The sequence below is a fragment of the Pelodiscus sinensis genome, chromosome 25, assembly GCF_052426305.1.
Source record: "Pelodiscus sinensis isolate ZL-2025 chromosome 25, ASM5242630v1, whole genome shotgun sequence".
Classification (NCBI taxonomy): Eukaryota; Metazoa; Chordata; order Testudines; family Trionychidae; genus Pelodiscus; species Pelodiscus sinensis.
In genome coordinates, this window is record NC_143076.1 from 3,553,638 (window position 1) to 3,570,788 (window position 17,151).

General features: G+C 43.7%; 1 long non-coding RNA gene across 1 annotated transcript in view; it reads right to left on the reverse strand.

Moving 5' to 3' along the window:
* Positions 1-2,060: 2,060 nt before the first annotated feature.
* The window catches only part of LOC142824432 (uncharacterized), a 70,535-nt gene continuing 55,444 nt past the window's right edge, over positions 2,061-17,151 (reverse strand). The window contains exon 6 of the long non-coding RNA XR_016347818.1: positions 2,061-3,828. This is a non-coding gene — a long non-coding RNA (uncharacterized LOC142824432). The remainder of the gene's footprint in view (positions 3,829-17,151) is intronic.

Sequence of the window (17,151 nt, forward strand, 5' to 3'; positions counted from 1 at the left end):
GCTGTGCCCACGAAAGCTCATGATGCCATCTACATGTTTTGTTAGTCTATAAAGTGTTACCAGACCATTTGCTTGCTGGTTTTTTCTCCATTATTGTGTTATTTGAACAAGTATATAATACTTCTTTATGCACTTTCTCCACACCATTCATGATTTATAGGCCTCTGTATATTCCCCTCAATCATCTCTTCTAAGCTGACAAGTTCCGGTGATTTTAATTTCTCATCATACAGAAGTTATTCCATCTCCCGATAATTTTTGTTGCCATTCTTTGTACTTTGTAAATTCTAATATATCTGTCTTGAGATGGGGCAGCCAAAATACCACTCAATATTCAAGGTGTGGGTGTAACGTGGATTTGTATAGTAGCATGTTGATATTTTCTGTCTTGTTATCCATCCCTTCCTTAAGTTTGCCGGGCTTACTGGTCTAATCTAAACAACCCCAACCTTTTCAGTCTCAGAGTTTTGCTGTGCCCTAATCCTTCTTGTTGCCCTTCTCTGCACACCCTTGAATTCTTCAGTACAGCTCCTACCACAAATAGCTCAGTCTATGGCTCCGATAGTGAGAGGAGCTCTCTCCAGGTTTAAAATCAGTGGTTCCCTGTCTCTGTGCTCATTGCAGTATCAGGGCTGAAAAGCATGAAAGACTTGAGTGATGATGGGTTGTTCCTAATATCCTTTGAGGTAATTTGAATGACATTTGCTACACCAGGCATGGAGTCAACCATGTGATCTGCAGTTAAAAAAAATCTGCAAATATTTTAATCTTGTTTGTGGAAAGATGTGCACGTTTGGGACACATCAGCCACATGTGTAAAAGCGGCCCATTCACAAAAAATGCTCTTCTACTACTATTGTTAGGCATGGCATTTATATGTTGCTGTTAATGATAAGCGAGTGGATCCTGACATTTCACTAATACATTCTGAAAGCAATAATGAAACCCTATACCTGGGAGATGTCACACCTGTAACAAAGACAGGATTTAGAGAAGCGCTCTCTTGTCAACAGACCATGGGAAAGGGCAGAACTGACAGAGGCAGGAGGGTGAGTCAGACACTGTAATGAAAGGCTGGATCATTCCTCTATAGGGAAAAACCTTCAAAAAGAACAGGAAACTCTGCACCACCTCATTTTGTCTGGAGAAGGCATTCATGCCATATGCAACAGGTTCTTCGTCTGGCTCTCTGAACCCAAGCATCCACCAAAAGCTAGAGTCAGGGTGGAAGCCCTCGTTTCAAGCCTATCCCCCAGCCCTGTACTTGTCTCTTCCCCTCCCTCTGCCCAAATATGGGGGGAAGGGAGTTAGAGCAGCATAGGGCGGGGGAGGAGGACAGGGTTCTCTCACTCCCCAGGCCAGGGGTGAGGAACCTTTTATGGGTCGGGGGCCATTGATCCATAGAAAAATCAGTTGGGGGCCACACACAAGTGAGAAGCAAAAAAAGGAAAAAACAACCCCTCGCTGCCGTGGCCCCCAACTGAGAAGGAAAAAGACACTTGCCACATTCCCCTCACACACCAGAGCCTAGGGGGACCCAGGCTAGCCGATTTTGTGTAATCCAACTCTGCGCTGGGGGAGGGGAGCAGGTGGAGCACCAGCGCTGGTTCCCCAATGCTGAGGGGGGAGTCCTGAGCCTTGGGGGCCAGATCCAGGCAAGTCACAGGCTGCATCCGGCCCCCAACCCTTACGTTCCCCACCCCTGCCCGAGGCTAAGCAGCACAGCCCCACGAATAGGTGGCATTCTCCATAGCTAGTGCAAGAGTGCTCCCCCTCCTGTTTCAGTCTAGAGCTGTGTCTAGACTACATGGCTCCGACGACGGAGCCATGTAGATTAGACACATAGGCAAAGGCAAATGAAGCAGCGATTTAAATGATCATTTACATTTACATTTACATTTACATAACTTCATTTACATTTACATGGCTGCTGCGCTGAGCCGACAAACAGCTGATTAGCTGTTTGTCCGCTCAGCGCGCTAGTCTGGACGCTCCCCTGCCGACATCAAAGCCCTTTGTCGGCAGCCCCGTTATTTCTCGTGGGATGAGGTTTACCGGGGCTGCCGAGAAAGGGCTTTGATGTCGGCAGGGGAGCGTCCAGACTAGCGCGTGAGCCGACAAACAGCTGATCAGCTGTTTGTCGGCTCAGCGCGGCAGCCATGTAAATGTAAATGAAGCCGCGATCATTTAAATTGCGGCTTCATTTGCCTTTGCCAAAAAAACAAATCTACATGGCTCCGTCGACGGAGCCATGTAGTTTAGACGTACCCTAGGAGAGTGTCTATTCTGGACCTTTTCTAATAGCAGGGTGAGGGAAGTAGCGTGCCTGCAACACAGCTAACACTGCTTTGGCCTGCTTTTTAATTTTAAAGCGGAAACCCCAGTGTTCCCCAGGGGCTGGGGGAAAGGAGGGCAAAGCACTTAGCTCATCAGAGAATCAAATTTCACGCTTGTATCCATATTGGCACCAGACCCCCAATTCAAAAAGTTATGCACATTCAAGTAGGGTCAGAGAGATGATCACTGTGCAAAGAAAAAAAGGCAACATTCATCTAATCATTTGTTGGGAATCATTTTGCCCCTGGGCAATACATACTCTACTTAAAATAGATAAAGCTATTTCTGAACAATCTGGGGGCAGCCCTGAGCTGCTGGCAAGATGCCAGCTCTGCTGTGTGAAATGTGGTGGGTTTGGTTTCTGGGTGTACATGAGAGTTTTTGTGGCATCCACACATGTGGACGGGTTTGCTTCTGGCCCAGGCCTGAATGAAACCAAAAACCTCACCACAAAACTCAAATGGGTGAGTGTCACCTGGTTTCATGTCAAAACCACCAGGCTTTTCCTGGTTTGCAGATGAAAACCCTGACAGGCCACACAGGAAGGCGGGAGAAGATGGCCTCCAGGTTAACCCAGCAGACCAGGAGTCAGGCCAGCCAGGTTCAGCTCTGAGCCTTGCTGCTCACTCATTTTGGAAAGCTGTCATTTAACTCCTCTTTCTGTTTGGAATCTGAGCTGATTTGCACGCGTGTCATTCTAGTGCCTTCAGTTTACAACAGTGTCTAATTGGTGAGGGCAGATCTATCTTGCATGTTTTACTTTTTGGGTACACATACACACACAAATCACTCCCTTCCTCAGTAATTTACGACTGCAAAGGGAAGAATAAGTCTGGGTTTTGAATCTAGACAATAAAATGGTCTTATTTTTAACACGGCCTGAGTAGCTTTCAAGCGGGAGCATGTTAGAATTCATATTATATTGTGCACCATAATTTTGCTCACAAGGTTGCTGGTCTTGGATTTCCAGTTATGACATGAATTCTTTCCATTTTATAGAGATTTATAAATGGCATCAATAGAACACTGTGGGCCCTATTCATTAAACAATGAGTCATTTCGGCATTCCATTCTATTTTATCCCAGTTCTGACAAAACTTTTATGTACAAATGGGGCTCTACTTGGTGCATCTGACTCAGCAATAGAAGTGTTTCAGCATAGATTAGACTGGCCTGGTAGATAGACAAAAAGCATTTTTTAAAATATCCCCATCTGAGTAAATGATTTTGGTGGGTGTCGGTTCACTTTCCAGGGGACAAATGTCCGTGGCATAAGAAACCATCCTTTTTCTAGCATGAAAACAAGGATTTAACTGGCACAGAGTGTGAAATTCCTTCTCACCCTTACAGGTAGGCCCTCCAAGGTCAGATCTGCGGCACCTTGCAGGAGCTGTCTGAAGGAAGCTTGGAGTTTGGGGCGTGCCTGTACTGAGGATAGACCGAACTCTTCATTCTTCAGGGCTGCTAATCAGGCACCTTGGCCCCAGCACTCTATTCACAGGGAAAACGTAGAAGAAAAAGACAAAATAAGCAACGGACTCCCTCAAGAACCTGCTCATTGGCTGCCAAGTGCAGACAACCAGTCACTAATAGAGAACACAAGACGTTGGCTCTGTCTTTCAATACTACTTGAAGAACTAGCCAACAGGAGTGGCTGAAGAAGCATGACGTTTAAAGAATGTAAGGTTTTGACCCATTGCAGGCACAGCTGTAATGGTGGAGCAATACAGCTTAATACGTTTTAGATTGTCCAGAGCTATGAACCTGGAGAGATTTGTTTTGAAAAGAGAATGGGGCCAACTACATAGAGGAAAGGATTGAAAAGAAAGGACAAAACCATTACAGGTGTATTCTGCAAATCTGTGTGAAAGTCCTTTTTCACACATGGTGTTTTAAAAAAGCGATCCAGAAGCCATCATCACCGGACATTTGCAGCTTTCCTCACCTATTATAGGCAGATGCATCAATGGGTATTTGTGGTCTTTATTATCAATAATAAGCCACGGCAAGTTTGGAACTCACAAGTTTGGATACATATTCCTGTGCACTGAAACATAACCTACGAAGAGTCACCTTTCAATAAATGCACAGTGTGACAGTACTCACAGTCCATAAGAGACACACATGGACTCTCTTATTCAGCCAGAACCCACTGTCTCATTTTCACCTGCCACCAGTACAAATTTCTGCACTTTGCTTGAGACTCCAGCTTCAAAGAGACAAAAATGGACTTAAAATTTAGGTGGTATTATTTTGTAGAAGGATATTTAATAAAAAGCCATTCCAAATGAAACCATTTGTTAAACAAACACAGATCGATAGTCTCCTGCAATACATTGAGAGATGGCATTCAAACTCAAAGAGAAGTGACTAAAAACTGAATAAGTGCAGAAGTGAAATTTTCTTTGTTCATGGACTAAGTGGAGAGAAATTAATCTTCTCAATAAAAAGGCCACTCAAAACTAGCCATCTTCCTTGTTTCTTCTTCATTTTAATCTGCAGCTCACAGAAGTGAAAGGTACAGAATTGCTGTTCCAATACTTGTAAAAGGTCCACAGTTGTAACATTGCCATATTCTGGAAGTCTATCTAAATGACATATGATCAAAGCCATATGATGGAAGTCTAATTACATATAGGGCATATGGAAGACATATGACAGAAGGACATATGGAGGACATATGATAGAAGGGCATATGAGGACATACGATAAAAGCCTAATTAGTTGACAATACAATACTCTAAACCAGGGGAGACCTGGAATGCTATTTTCTTTAATAACAAAATGAGCATCTTGGATTATGACAGTTGTCAATTCCACTGCAGAAAAGACCATTTAATTTGCTTTTGTTCTTTATGGCAAGTTAGGTTCTCTGGCTTGGATATCTGGCTGGTAAATAATAGCCATAGCATTGTCTAAAAATTAAAATATATAAGCAGCAAATATGTGTATAGGCTTAATTTATCTACTGCTTTAAAAAATTTAAAAAATTCCTAACTGTCAGGGTGGTCAAATATTGGAATAAATTGCCAAGGGAGGTGGTGGAATCTCCCTCTCTGGAGATATTTAAGAACAGGTTAGATAGACATCTGTCAGGGATGGTGTAGGTGGAGCTTGGTCCTGCCTTGAGGGCGGGGGGCTGGACTCGATGACCTCTTGAGGTCCCTTCCAGTCCTATTATTCTATGATTCTATGATTTAGTGGGTGCAAAGCACTACAACCAAGGTGTAAGTCACTGAGGAAATCTGATTTGGTAGCATTTTGTATCCATTTGCACAGATTGAAGCAGTGACCTGAAATGCAAGATAGTGAAGAGTTTTACAACTGGGGCAAAACAGTGTAGCATGTCAATTGATGCTAGATCAGGATATGGACTTTAATCTTTAAAACCATTGGAACAGCTCTTCAAAAATATTGTATAACCTATTTGAAGTTGCCAATTTGCCAAATTGGCTGCATTTGTCTACATACCCAGTGTTGTTCTAGCCCTGATCTATAGAATTGTGGAATGGTATGACAAAGTACTATTCATCTCTCTTCTGAAAACACTAACCCATACTTTGTTATGACATACTTTACAATCTGCTCAAAAAACTGACGAAAAAACTTAGAAAATGAATAGTCCTGCAGCATCTATGGGTATGTCTACACTACCACCCTAGTTCGAACGAGGGTGGTTAATGTAAGCAACCGAAGTTTCAAATGAAGCCCAGGATTTGAATTTCCCGGGCTTCATTTGCATCTTGTCGGGTGCCGCCATTTTTAAAGCCCCGCTAGTTCGGACTCCGTGCCCACGGCTACACGCAGCACAGACTAGGTAGTTCGGATTAGGCTTCCTATTCCGAACTACCAGTACACCTCGTTCCACAAAGAGTAACGGTAGTTTGGAATAGGAAGCCTAATCCGAACTACCTAATACGTGCCGCATGTAGCCGCGGGCATGGAGTCCGAACTAGCAGGGCTTTAAAAATGGTGGCGCCCGGCAAGATGCAAATGAAGCCCGGGAAATTCAAATCCTGAGCTTCATTTGCAACTTCGGTTGCCTACATTAAACACCCTAGTTCGAACTAGGGTGGTAGTGTAGACATACCCTTAGAGACTAACAAAGATTCATCTGAAGAAGTGGGTTTTGCCCACGAAAGCTCATTGTACCATCTACATTTTTGTTAGTCTCTAAGGGTATGTCTACACTACCCCGCTAGTTCGAACTAGCGGGGGTAATGTAGTCATCCGCAGTTGCAAATGAAGCCCAGGATTTGAATTTCCCAGGCTTCATTTGCATGAAGCCGGCCGGCGCCATTTTTAAATGCCGGCTAGTTCGGACCCCGTGCCGCGCGGCTACACGCGGCACAGACTAGCTAGTTCGGATTAGGCTTCTAATCCACGAGGCATACAGCTAGTTTGGATTAGAAGCCTAATGCGAACTAGCTAGTCCGTGCCACGTGTAGCCGCGCAGCACGGGGTCCGAACTAGCCGGCATTTAAAAATGGCGCCGGTCGGCTTCATGCAAATGAAGCCCGGGAAATTCAAATCCCGGGCTTCATTTGCAACTGCGGATGACTACATTACCCCCGCTAGTTCGAACTAGCAGGGTAGTGTAGACATACCCTAAGATGCTGCAAGACTCTTCGTTGTTTTAAAAAAAAATTCTGTTAGGGTATGTCTACACTAGCCCCCTAGTTTGATCTAGGGAGGCTAATGAGGGTGACCAAAATTGCAAATGAAGCTTGGGATTTAAATATCCTGTGCTTCATTACCATGTTCTACACTGGTAAACCTCATTGCAGGAGGAATAACAGCTAATTCGATTTAGGGCTTTAATTCAGAATCCTGTTTCACTGCCGCATGCAGATGCCGGCAGTTACTTCGGGCTAGTCAATTTCTAAAATGGCGACCAGCCAGGAACATGCTAATGAAACACAGGATATTTAAATCCCGCGCTTCATTTGCAATTTTGGTCACCCTCATTAGCCTCCCTAGATTGAACTAGGGGGCTAGTGTAGATGTACCCTTAGTGTAGATCTACACTGGTGTGATTTTTTGAAAATGCTTTGAACGGAAAACTTTTCCGTTAAAAGCATTTTCGGAAAAGCGCGTCTAGATTGGCAGGATGCTTTTCCGCAAAAGCACTTTTTGTGGAAAAGCGTCCGTGGCCAATCTAGACGCGCTTTTCCACAAAAAAGCCCCGATCGCCATTTTCGCAATCGGGGCTTTTTTGCAGAAAACATTACTGTGCTGTCTACACTGGCCCTTTTGCGCAAAAGTCTTTTGGAAAAAGACTTTTTCCCGAACTGGAGCAGCATAATATTTCCGGAAAAGCACTGACGATCTTACATGAAATCGTCAGTGCTTTTCCGGAAATTCAAGTGGCCAGTGTAGACAGCTGGCAAGTTTTTCCGCAAAAGCAGATGATTTTGAGGAAAAACTTGCCAGTCTAGACACAGCCTTAGGGTATGTCTACACTACCCCGCTAGTTCGAACTAGCGGGGTAATGTATGCATACCGCACTTGCTAATGAAGCCCGGGATTTGAATTTCCCGGGCTTCATTAGCATAAGCGGGGAGCCGCCATTTTTAAATCCCCGCTGCTTCGAACCCCGTGTAGCGCGGCTACACGGGGCTCGAACTAGGTAGTTCGGACTAGGGTCCTATTCCGAACTACCGGTACTCCTCGTGAAACGAGGTGTACCGGTAGTTCGGATTAGGCACCCTAGTCCGAACTACCTAGTTCGAGCCCCGTGTAGCCGCGCTACACGGGGTTCGAAGCAGCGGGGATTTAAAAATGGCGGCTCCCCGCTTATGCTAATGAAGCCCGGGAAATTCAAATCCCGGGCTTCATTAGCAAGTGCGGTATGCATACATTACCCCGCTAGTTCGAACTAGCGGGGTAGTGTAGACATACCCTGAGAGACTAACACGGCTACCCCTCTGAAACTAAAAAACTGACAGTCTTGCCCCACATTCTGCAAACCTTCAATAGCAGAGTTGAGTCTGTCATGACTAAAACTCAATTATTTTTACAAAATATACTTCAGTACCATTATTTGCAGGGCTCGCCCTGCTCGCCATCCGTGCGGTTCAGCGTTCTGCGTAAGCGCAGATCACTCGGAGCCGGCTCTTCTGGGATGTAATCTACTCGCCATGGGTGAGCAGATTACATTGTCTGTCGAGCCCTGATTATTTGTATCTTGAGCGCTACCTTGTAATAGCAGGTGCATGTCACTCTATTTTCAGACATTTGCTCACTTACATACTCTTTTCTAGAATTCAGTCATGAGAAATGGGAAAAGTCTAGAGTCCTGCACTTGGGATGGAAGAATCCCAAGCATTGTTACAGGCTGGGGACCAACTGGCTAAGTAGCAGTTCTGCAGAAGAAGACCTGGGGATTCCAGTGGATGAGAAGCTGGATATGAGTCAACAGGGTGCCCTTGTAGCCAAGAAGGCTAATGGCATAGTAGGTTGCATTAGGAGGAGCATTGCCAGCAGATCCAGAGAAGTGATTATTCCCCTTTATTCAGCTCTGGTGAGGCCACATCTGGAGTATTGTGTCCAGTTCTGGGTCCCCCACTATAGAAAGGATGTGGACGCATTGGAGGGGGCCAGCGGAGAGTGACCAAAATGATTAGGGAGCTGGAGCACATGACCTATGAGGAGAGGCTGAGAGATTTGGGTTTGTTTAGTCTGCAGAAGCGAAGAGTGAGGGGGGATTTGAGAGCAGCCTTTAACTTCCAGAAGGGAGGTTCCAAAGAGGACAGAGAAAGGCTGTTCACAGTAGTGACAGATGTCAGAACAAGGAGCAATGGGCTCAAGTTACAGTGGGCGAGGTCTAGGTTGGATATTAGGAAAAACTATTTCACTAGGAGCTGGAGAAGCACTAGAATGGGTTACCTAGGGAGGTGGTAGAATTTCCATTCCTAGAGGTTTTTAAGTCTCGGCTTGAGAAAGCCCTTCCTGGGTTGATTTAGTTGGGATTTGTCCTGACTTGGGTGCGGGGGGGGAGACTGGATTTGATGACCTTGTGAGGTCTTTTCCAGCTCTATGATTCTATGACTCCCAGTCATTAGTGCATTTGCAAGCACCATTTGACATTTTGGCAAATACATATTCTAGCCCTGGAGCAAGCATTGATATAACCAATCCCACCAGGGGGTTTGAACTCTGGACCTTGAAAGCTGAACATGTCAGCCTGTGCTTCTAGAACAAAGAGAATAAGGGTCAGTTTGAGGCAATGGGATCAGATGCTTAGATATTCTGAAAATCCCACTAAAGGCCTATGTGCAACGTTAAGAACCTACGTATCTTTATAAATCTGGCCCTAAGTCTATTCGTTTGCAGAAACTGCAGATTCGTAAACATTCTCTGAGGCCCCAGCCACCAGAGGGGGGGAAAGACCAACACTTGCTTAGTGCAGGTTACACTGGCACTGACATTCTCTGCATGGATCTTTTCTCCATACAGTCTCTCTTTTTGGATTTCAGAATATGGAGTCAGAGAAAAGAAGGCAGTGCACGACCTGCCTGGGAGATGGCTGGAGGTTTTGTGTCCTTGAAACGTGTAGCACATAGGGTGACCAGACTGCAAGTGTGAAAATTCAGGACAAGGGGTGGGGGTGGGGGTTAATAGATGCCTATATAAGACACAGCCCCAAATATCAGGACTCTCCTATAGAATCAGGACAGATTATCTCCCTAGTAACACCTCCATCCATGCCTGGAAATGTTCAAGAATTGGCACCCCCAGATATGATGTTCAAAGCTGATGTACCTCCTCTATGAGGCTGTTCTCCCATGTTGCAGGTGCCAGTCATAGTCCTACCTAAACATGCCTTATCTGGAGCTACCAGCACTCCTTCGCTACCCTCCTCCTTCTCTCTGGAGTTTAGTGCAAGTTGTAACTAGTTCCTGTACAAGTATGCTGGGCGGTACCTTTTCTCTCTTGTAGTTCACCATCAGAAAGTGAGTTGTAATTTAGTCTTTCAGTGCTGTACAAAACTGGCCTGTAATCAAAGGCTAACATAAAGAACAACCGCTCATCCATCTCAAGGGCTAACAGAGTACACGATGCCTTTCATGTTCTTTGGAGACTTCTGATTGTTGACCACAAAGGCAATGCCATTGACATGTTATCATGGTGCTTTTCACACCTCTTACACTTTCAACAGATCAAATGCTAACAAGAGGAAACAAGGGCTACCAGTTCTCCGAGTCTGCTCAATACCCATTGATACAGTGAAAAGAAATAGTGTGAGAAAAAACAAACAATTTGAAGTTCCATATGAATAAAGCAGCTTCTTCAACAAACTCTTACCTGTTCCTTCCTGTTCCATTTGTCCAGAGAAAACAGTGTTGAGGAATTAGGCTCTCTCACCATGCCGTTTTGTGCAAGACCCAAGGAAAGCTAGGAGGTTGTACAGTTATCTCCCGTGGTGTAATTCTAAACTATACAACCTACTACCTCAACCTGGATGCATGCAGTCAAAAATGCTGTAAAACCACCCACCAATTCAGAGCCAACACAATGCCAAGGTTTCTCCATGAAAATCTAACAGCTCTCATCATCTCCTCTGCAGATTGAGCTCTATTAAATACTTTGCTAGTAAAAAGACACCCAAACAAATTCAGCCCCTCCACGCCACCACAGATTAAGAAATGAGATTTCATAAATCCAGATCATGACTGCTCCGTGTAGACAAAATCCCTTGTCACTTTTTTATAAGACAAAAGGAGGTTTGTTCTTGTGGAAAATTTCCCTTCCCATTCACCCCAGATTTTCCTATCCACATAGAAACTCTGCGTGCAGCAAGTGCAAAGCAATTTTTTGATCCCATGGGATGATAGGTGTCATATAAATGCTCACACCATTAGACCAGCAAGAGTGAGATCCTGTCTTCTTACAGGGAACATATGAAATTTCTACTAGACTGTAGTCAAAGAGCTAGGGTGTTATCATTATGACTCATTCCTGTCAACCACCAAGGTATTGATTAAGACAGTTCTGTGTATATTTATTACAGCATGCAAACAAGGATTAGAGCCATCTAAAAAAAATATGCTAGTTAAAATATGGGACTTATTCAGACCTTAGATTCTGTCTCTCACAGGTGAATGCATCCCCAGGCATAACTGCATTGCATTGGTAGGGGATTCAGAGTGAATCAGATGCATTGAATGTTGAGTTGTGCATAGGAACTAGCATCTTGGATACACATATTTTGTTTTAGTGCAACAGAAAGTGATGGTAGTGATTTATGTGAAAAGCTAGTAGCCTACCTGGACTTCTGACCATATTAGCAAAACAGACTCTAGTGCTGGAGTGGGCAATAAGCAGCCCATGGGCTATATGGGGTTTGCTAGGGTTAGCCTTTGTCACGCCTAAAGACGCTTTATTTATAAATGCAGCTCCCATTGGCCACAGTTTGCTGTTCCTGGCCAATGGGAGCTGCAGGAAGTGATGACCCAGCCTGCGGCGCTTCCTGCAGCTCCCTTTGGCTGAGAATGGGAAGCTTCAGCAGAACTATGAGGATGCTCAGGTAAATAAACCATTTGGTAGCCCACCAGCAGGCTGCAGCTAGCAATCAACATCTGGACTGTGGGCTGCTTATTTCACACCCGTTCTCTAGAGAGAAGACTTTTCTCCCCAGTATGCACCTGTTAATATACTGGCAGTCCCCGGGTTACGTACAAGATAGGGACTGTAGGTTTGTTCTTAAGTTGAATTTGTATGTAAGTCAGAACTGGTACATATTGTAGGGGAAACTCTAGTCAAACATTTCTCCAGAGCTCAGTTTTATTCTCCCACACCTCACTTCCCTCAGTCCTTTATTCTCAAGCTGAGGTGTCTGCTGAGAAAAGCCGCTCCGCGTATCCCTGGTCTGCTGGGGGAGGGGGCGGCGCTAGCTTCACGTCTCCCTGGTCTGCTGGGGGGAAGCAGCTAGTGCCGGGTTGCCTCACCCCGTTTGTAAGTAGGATCCATGTAACCCGGGGACTGCTTGTATATTTGAAAACTGCTCCATAGAGGTTTAAAGCTATAGGACGTTGTCAATGTTACTCAAGTTTCTACCTAGTCCAGATTTCAGGAGTCACTTCTAGTTGATAGTCAATCTGCATTAAAACAGATTGAACAAATATGGTGAAATGGAAACATGTCAACCACACTTCAATTTTATCCCTATCACAGTGAGTCAATATTAGAGTTGGGGTTAGAACTCAGGAGCTCATGGATTATTACACAAAGACCACTGAACCCCATAACAGTCTATTAGGTACCCCAGAGGTCTGGTTTTGTGCTGAAGCCATCCCAAATAATTATTGGTGACAGCAATACTCATTGACCATTGCACTCATCAATACTTTTGACTTCATATCTGGGGCACATAGAATCATAGGACTGGAAGGAACTGTGAGAGGTCACCAAGTCCAGTGCCCCACACACATGGCAGGACCAAGTACCATCTAGACCATCCCTGACAGATGTCTGTCTAATCTGCTCTTAAATTTCTCCAGTGATGGATATTCCACAACTTTCCTAGGCAATTTATTCCAGTGCTTAACCACCCTGACAGTTTGGAAGTTTTTGCCTAATGTCCAAACTAAACCTCTCATGCTATGATTTAATTCCACTGCTTCTTGTCCTATCATCAGAGGTTAAGGAGAATATTTTTTCTCCCTCTGATGGACCTTCTAGGGACTTGAAAGTTATCATATCACCTCTCCGTCTTCTTTCAGACTGAACAAACCCAAGTTTTTCAATCTTCCCTCATAAGTCATATTTTCTAGACCTTTAATCATTTTTGTTGCTCTTCTCTGGACTGTCTCCAGTTTATACACATTTTCCCTGAAATGTGGCAGCCAGAACTGGACACAATACTCCAGTTGAAGTCTAATCAGCGTAGAGTAGAGGGGAAGAATTATTTCTCATGTCTTGCTTACAACACTCCTGTTAATGCATCCCAGAATCATGTTTGCTTTTTTTGCAACAGTGTCACACTATTGATTCATATTTAGCTTGTGGTCCACTATCACCCCTAGATCCATTTCTGCAGTACTCCTTTCTAGACAGTCGCTTCCCATTCTGTGTGTATGAGACTGATTGTTCCTTCCTAAGTAGAGTACTATGGATTTGGCCTTGTTACATTTCATCCTATTTACCTCAGACCATTTCTCTAGTTCAGTGATTCTCAACCAGTGGTATGAGTACCCATCAACACAACTGAAATTTGGAGAAAACTGAATTTTTGTTTTAAGATTACAGTGCTTTATTATTTTTGTACTTTTTACACCCAAAAATTTCATCGCTTGCCCGGCTACGATTAAGTTGTTTAAACAAACAAGTTGAAATGGTAGACAAAAAATTGTGTGACTGAAAACTGTAGGCACTGGGGATACTTTTTTTTAAGGGATATTTAATACAAAAAAGGTTGAGAAACTGCTCTAGTTTGTCCAAATCATTTTGAATTATAACCCTGTCCTCCAAAGCACATCCACAAACTTTGAAAGTGTACTCTCTCTGTCATTATTTAAATAATTGATGAAAACATTAAACAGAACCAGTCCAAAAACTGATCCCTGTGGAACCCCACTTGCAACAGGCTCAGTGGGTATAACAGAGAGAGCAATGTTCAAGTTCATGGAGATGCACTGACCAAAAGCAACAGAGGAGCTAAGATATCACTGATTTTCCAGGGAGTATCTGTTCAAGGCATGGGTTTCCAAACTGGAGGGTGTGCCCCCCTGGGGGTGTGTGAAGAAATTCCAGGAGGAGCGCGAGGTGACCCTGCCCTACCCCCCCCCCCCCCCCCATCAAGTTTAGCTGCCCTGGTCAGTTCTTTTTTTTTTTTTGCTCAACAAGTTTTGCTGCTATTTTGGGGGGAGGGACGTGAGGGTTTTTCAAAAATCAAAAAGGGAGCGTGATGCCGAAAAGTTTGGGAACCGCTGGTTTAAGGGTTTTGTTGGGCTGGGCCTCAAAGCAGCCTGTACAGCCTGCACTGAAGCCCATGCTGTCATGGCTTCATTACTATTGGTACACATGCTATCTGGACTAAAGCTAGTTGGGTCTATCTGCTTGTGCTGCGGTGTAGACACACCCTCAGAATGTAGCTCATCAGATCACTGAAAGATTGAAAGGAAACACCAGGGGGACCTAAGTCTTCAGTCAAAACCAACCATAGCACAGCTTAGATATTGGACAATGAAAACTTGTGAATAATTGCTCCGGAGCTTGCTACATAAAAGAACTATTAGTAGAAATTATTCCCCGTTGGATTCTGTGGTGGAATCAGGTCCTTAGTGAATACTTTTGAATGAATATGTTTGGGGGCAATTGTAAGCTGATCCTGACCAGAAAGAATGGCTAAAATTCAGTGATCATAGACTCACCAGTAAGCTGTGCTGCTACATTGCTGTATTTTTTTTATCAAAGCTGTTTAAAAAAAATGAAATAAAACAGCCTCAGTTTTTGAGGTTTTAAAGTTTCATTTTGAATAATTTGCACATTTCAGTCACTCTCTCTGACCAGCTTTCTCTGCCCTCCTGTCTGCACCTTGTCCATCCCAAAATGTTTTACCACCCCTTAAACATCATATTGGAGCTAACCATCCCTCTGGTGTCAGCAGCTCTTCCTGATGAAGGACAGTGGCTTTAAGAACAGTCTTCCCCCTCCCCACTGCTATATAGGAATTCAACTTCACTTCAGAGATGTGCTTCCACCTCCAACACTATCAGCCTGACTCCCAGTCCTTTATTCAGGAGATCAGTGGAAATTTTGACTGAGTAAAAACTGCCGACATCACCAGAGCATTAAGGGAACTTTTTGGCCTGAATTCCCAGTGACACTAAAGTCCCTTTACACCACTGGGACATTGTAAAAAGGCCGTAAAGTGGGAATTTATGTTATCTACACCCACTTTAAGGCTCCTTCACGAAGCAGTTTAAAGGGATCTTAGTGCCAATGAGACTCAAGAAAGGGCTTTAAGAGAGTCTCTGTCCCAGCACTTGATACTTAACTCATTCCCAATTCATTTTTAGAAATGCCAGGCCCCTGTAGGATTGATTATTCTAATCTTCCTCCCCATCTCTTTGGGATGGACACCAGAAAACACAAAAACGTTGGTTTCTACCCTCCCAATTCTAGATTAATATAGGGCAGGTGAATTTGAATCCCAGAGGCAAATTCAGCACCATGCAGAAAGAGGGTGCCAGACCCTGAATTGTTCCAGTTATCCCAAAGCAGTTGTCCCCATCTGCCGCTGGCTTTGCATTTCACTTCTACATTCTGCTGTGCATGGGTACATGACAATTAACCATTTCCTGTGACATTCCTTGCTTTTGGGGAGTAAGACTCCTAGAACTTATGCCTTTTAATGCATTTTCTTTCACTTGTGTGAACTGTTTATTTTAAAGTGATTTTAGTCAATTATGTATTTACCCAATTAGTGCAATTATAGCTAATTTAGTACTTAGGGTAAATATGTGCAGTCCTGTACAACTGTGTTCACTTATGATATGTTCAGATGTTATAAAAATTCTTGTGAAATTCAGTGCTGGAGAAAGGAGTTCTGTGTGGGAAGCAGACAGTTTGTATACAAGTTTATGCACCTCAGAGGAGTTTAAAGCATGCCTTAAATAAAAAAGGATCCGAGGATCAACTTCCTATGTTTGTTGACAAATGAGGAATAATTGGATCATCTTTTTTGAAAATTACTTTTTAAGCAATGATAGTCATAAATGTCTGTTTAAAAATGGCACATTCAATAAATCTGTCTTTATGGTTTGTGATCTATACACAGTAGCTGTAGTGACCAGTCCAAATCAAATCCCTGGATGGGGACTGTAGCGTCTCTTATAGCAGAGAAGAGACAAGATTCTATTGTGATGCATACAGAGAGGAGAATTCATTGACGGAGCTGGAGAAAATCAGAACCTGTCATACAAGTTCCAAGACTAACAGGCTGTGCTGGGTAGGAATGGGAGGTCTTCCCATAAATCTCGGTGGAGACTGGTCTCAGTAAGGTCGAGCATCATGGAATGCATTACTGATTACAGTACAGGAACTCCTTTTATCTCAGATTTCGGGAAAGTATGCATCCAGAAAGGACTTGATGCCTGGCTCTCTGTTCCACAATAGGATGAACTGAAACTCTAGATAACAATTGATAAGAATTTTGGGAAGTTTAGATCTGGTTCCAAATTTTGAGACTTGGTTTCACTTGTTTAATCTATGAGAATGCTAGATCTTTCCCCCATTGACAAATGCATAAATTGTCCTATTTCCTCCAAAGATACATAAGAAATTAAATTGTGATTGAGTTTATCTGATACTATCTTACAAGCAGGAAACAGACCCGCTTCTGAGCCATCAGGGTACATTTCCAACTTCAAAGGTATATGAAAATTCAATTTTTAACATATCTTCAATGCAAAAATAGCCGTTGTCAAAATCCACAGCAAAGCAGGATGTCTGAAGGGTGGTAAACGTATTAATGGGAAATATTGCCTAAAGAAATGTACTAGTTCCCTGCGGCTTGAATCCACTTCCCATACGTCTGCAGATCATTTCTGCAGACTTAACTGACATAAGCAAGATGTTATTCACATTAGTACAGCTCCAGGAGAGGGAGCTGCATTCTATTCTGTCTCATGCATCATCAGCAAAATCACCAGCTTCATTTGGCTTGCAGGATATTTATTGCTGGGGATGAGGTTAAGAAAACGAAAGGGCCCAACTTGATTTTCAGATGCCAAGCAGATTTTGTGGCTCTGGCTGTTAGGGAGGTGAAAAAAATCTTTTGCGCTTAGCAAATTTGCTTAAGTCATTGAA